Here is a 4,455-nt window from a genome sequence, read left to right on the forward strand (position 1 = left end):
ATGATGATTCCATTTTGGACACGCTGATTTTAAGATGCTCGTGACAAATCCATAATTCAGATATCAGATGAAATACATGACTTCTAAGGTCCCTTCCAATTTCAAGATTCTGTGATCCTATTGTATGGGACTTGCTAAGAGGGAAAGATTATTGTGAATTAGGTTAGTCATGCAAGGTTTAAGGGAGGGGAGAGGATTTAAACTGGATCCCAAAGAATGGGAAATATTTGAATATAAACACTCTAGGCAGAGGAAATTACCTGAAGAAGAATTAGAGTCTGGATAAAGCAAGGGATATTTGAGAAATGAATAGGCTAGCCAGACTAGAGAGAATTCAAGTAGATTAGAACAGAGAAATATAAGGCTGACAAGGTTGGGACCTGAATATGGGGGGCCTTGTCCCCTGATAAGAAGTTCAGATTTCATCCTATTGGTAATTTTTGTTGTTGAATCCTTTTTCAATCCTGTTAGACTCTTTATGACCCCTTTTTGGGTTTTGTTGGCAAAGATACTGGAGAGGTTTGCCATTTTCTTCTCCAGTTCATTTTACAGATCAGGAAACTGAGGCAAATAAGTTCTCCAGGATCATACAAATAGCTGGATTTGAATCCAGGTCTTTCTGACTCCAGGTTGGACATTCTATCCACTGCACCACCTAGTTACCCTAATTAATAATTGGGAGCCATTAAGATGTCATAAGTGGAAAGAGGTAATCAGAGGGTATTTTAGGAAGATTAGTCAAGTGACAGTATGCAGGGTGGGTTGGAGGGAGAGAAGAAAATGAAATAATCTAGTCAGTTTTTCAGATATTTTATATTCATCCTATTATGACATTTACCATTCATTCATTTTCAAAGAATCACTAAAGGTACAGTTTTATCTCTATTTCAATCAAATACAAAGATACAGAAATCTAGACTTATACCCCCCCCAAAAAAATTAAGGTACAATAACTGACTTTTCAAAATGATCCTTTTCTTTACAAAAGGATTCATCTAGTAAAATTTAAAAATTTCTGATTTGTAAAAAAAAATTATAATATTGCATTTGAGATACTCTGTTTACACAGAAATTTTTAGCAACCTGTATATTATTTGAAGCAAGATACACCTCTGTTATTGTATGTATTGATAATAAAAGCATTCTTATATAATGATGGTCATGTACAGGATAAATTGTAGGTGGAGAAACTGGAGGCAGAAATTGTGATTAAGATACAATTTGACAGGCTGCTTTCTCTTCTGCCGTTCTGCCGTACTCAGAGGCTGCCAGGTCCATGTAGGAGTTGCTTCTGTCACCATGGCCCTTAGTGACACTGACGTCCAAAAGCAGATCAAACACATGACGGCTTTCATTGAACAGGAATAAAGTGAGAAGGGTGAAGAAATAGACACAAAAGCTGAAGAGGAGTTCAACATTGAAAAAGATCTTATTTGGCAAACATAGCGACTCAAGATAATGGAATATTATGAAAAGAAGGAGAAACAAATTGAACAACAGAAGAAAATTCAGATGTCCTACATGAGGAATCAGGCAAGACTGAAAATCCTTGCAGCCAGAGATGACCTTATTTCAGACTTATTAAATGAAACAAAGCACAGATTATCCAAGGTAGTAAAAATTACAACCAGGTATCAGGTGCTTTTGGATGGTTTGGTCCAAGGGTGGGGAACCTGTGGTCTCAAAGCCACATGTGGCCCTCTAGGTCCTCAAGTGTGGCCCTTTGACTAAAGCCGAACTTCACAGAACAAATCTCCTTAATTAAAGGATTTGTTCTGTGAAGTTTGGATTCAGTCAAAGAGCCGCATGTGAGGATTAAGAGGGCCATGTGTGATCTTGAGGCCACAGGTTCTCCACCCCTGTCCTTTAGGATTTATACCAATTGCTGGAGTCATGAATAATTGTCCATTGCAAGAGAGAGGATCTCCCTCTGGTCAAGACTGTGGTGCAAAAAACAATCCCTATGTACAAAATTGTGAGTTTGATGTTGTTGGTTTTTTTTAACCCTAAGGAACTAGAAACATGGTTGTGCCACTAACAGAAATTGGAAAGTTTTCACAAAGAGTCTTTTTTTTTTTTAGAGGGTCCTGAATTCTCCTTCTGATTTGAGGTTTTTGAAGTGGTGACATATCCAAGTATATATTACCAGTAGGCAATTGGAAACATGAGTTAGGACCTTGGGTCACAGGTCATGGCTCCATATTGAGATTTTAGGGGTCATCTGAAAAGAAGTAATAGATGAAAACATGGATATAGGTGAAATAGAATTAGTCATCTTTAACCAAAAAAACCAAATATATGCAGATGACATTGTAGTAAACATGTGTGCAAAAATATAGGTTTATTTGAAGATAGAAATTTAGACGTATGATTTCATAGATATAAGGAATTCCTGGATGAGTAAATTCCTTTTCAATGCAAGTTGGCACCTTTTCTGCAATTAATAGTCCTAGAAAGTTGCCTGGAGCTCTGAGAGGCCAAATGACTTAACCAGAGTCACACAGCTAGTTCATGTTAGATCTGGGACTTGAGCTTAAGTTTTCCTAACTATATTTGTGAACATAGTATTATTGTATAATTTATGCTTCTTACAGCATTTCTGTATTAAAAGAGGCATTTTGGGGGCAGCTAGGTGGTACAGTAGATAGAGCACCAGCCCTGAAGTCAGGAGGACCTGAGTTCAAATCTGGCCTCAGATTAAACATGTGACACTTACTAGCTGTGTGACCCTGGGCAAGTCACTTAACCCCAATTGCCAAAAAAATGGCATTTTTTTCTAAAAGTTTTCAACTCATTCTTATATATGTTAGCATTGGTTAAGTCCCATCAAAATAATTTTATGTTTCTGCAACTATTTACCTATTAACATGTGATAGAAACACAAATTAAGCCATCTTATTCCTATACTTTAAATTGCTATATTTACCTTTTTATACTTACCTTTATATATAACATATACCCTATTACTGAATATCATAAACCCTTAATGACAGGGACCGTCACTTTTAGAAAGCACTCCACTGTAACTAGAAAACTTTGAACAGATTTTATCACATGCTTGGAATGTTAATTTGTTTATGAAGATTAAAATAAGTGGTTTTATTATCTAGCCTGTAATAACATTTCATAGGTATAGCATAAAATCAATAGCATTATCTAGACTATAATATTTATTAGATATAGCATAAATAATAATATTATATGGCCTGTAATAATATTTATTAAGTATAGCATGAAAATAACAATATTATATAGCCTTTAGTATTATTTATTAAGCATGACATGAAAATTACCACAAATCACCAATGGAGAAAATGTGAAAACATGTATGTCCACTTTAGGTGGAAGAGTCCCTTCATAATTTTTTAAATGATTTATTTTAATCTTCATGAACAAATTATCATTCCAAGCATGTGGGAAAAGCTATAATAAGTATTATAGTTACAGTGAAATATCTCATTTAAGTAAATAGTTGAAGTTATGATTACATACCTTAGAAAATAGTGAGAAGTAGAAGGAATATCAAGCATGTAATGGGTGTTATGAAAGACCTAGATGAGTTAGATGATCAAAATAGCATTTTAGGATGAAGATTAAGAAGTGAAAGACAGAAAAGATCTATAAAGATTTATAAAATAACTCTTTTCACCATCAATGACAGAGCTGTCACATTTAGACTTTAGCATCTCACATATATTCTGTGAGGAAACAGAAATGTCACTAAAGAAAACAATTATTGGAAGAGGAATTACATTAGACACAGTAAACACAGGGAATCTATGCTGGAGATGATAGAATTTTGAGGGTATGGAGGGAAAGGCTCTCAAGATTTCTGGTGGGGAAAAGTAGATTGCAAGTGTTTAGAAAAAAAATCACCTATTGCTTTTGTTATTATTGTTGTCATTTTAATTTTAATATATGGAGTTCAGTTTTGCATTAAAAAAAGGCTTCAACTCCTCCTGACTTATAGCTGTGTGAGGAAATCGATTAGCTTTTCAATGTTCCATGAAAACTTCTAAGACTGTATATTGCAAAATAATTGACAATCTGCATCATGGTGGTTGTTTTCTTATCAGCAGTTCACTAAAACAATGAAACCATTGATGTTACTACTACTGAAAAAACTAAGCCTAGAAAATAAGGGAAAAAGCAGACATTTACATAGTCCTTTAATATTGTCAAAAAACTTAATATATTCTATTTGACCTAATATTTACTTTCACATCTTTACAAAAAGGTCATGAGAATGACCTAGGCATATATTGAGAACCTCTTTGATGAAGACATTAGAACAGAATAGCCAGACTTTCACAAAGAATGTTCTATACCAAACCTCATGTTTGTAGTCACACAATTAACTGAAAGGTATAGAGAATACAAAATCTTTCTTTGCTTATTTGTTGATTATTTTTTAAATATTGATTCAGTAGTACAAAATGCTGCCATAAAGGTTGT

General features: G+C 34.3%; 1 pseudogene; it reads left to right on the forward strand.

Annotated features, from left to right (window-relative positions):
- Positions 1 to 1,299: 1,299 nt before the first annotated feature.
- LOC114025843 lies at positions 1,300 to 2,038 on the forward strand (annotated as a pseudogene).
- The last annotated feature ends 2,417 nt before the right edge of the window (positions 2,039 to 4,455 follow it).

This window comes from Vombatus ursinus, unplaced genomic scaffold (assembly GCF_900497805.2).
Source record: "Vombatus ursinus unplaced genomic scaffold, bare-nosed wombat genome assembly UNPS02014832.1, whole genome shotgun sequence".
In the NCBI taxonomy this organism is placed as follows: Eukaryota; Metazoa; Chordata; class Mammalia; order Diprotodontia; family Vombatidae; genus Vombatus; species Vombatus ursinus.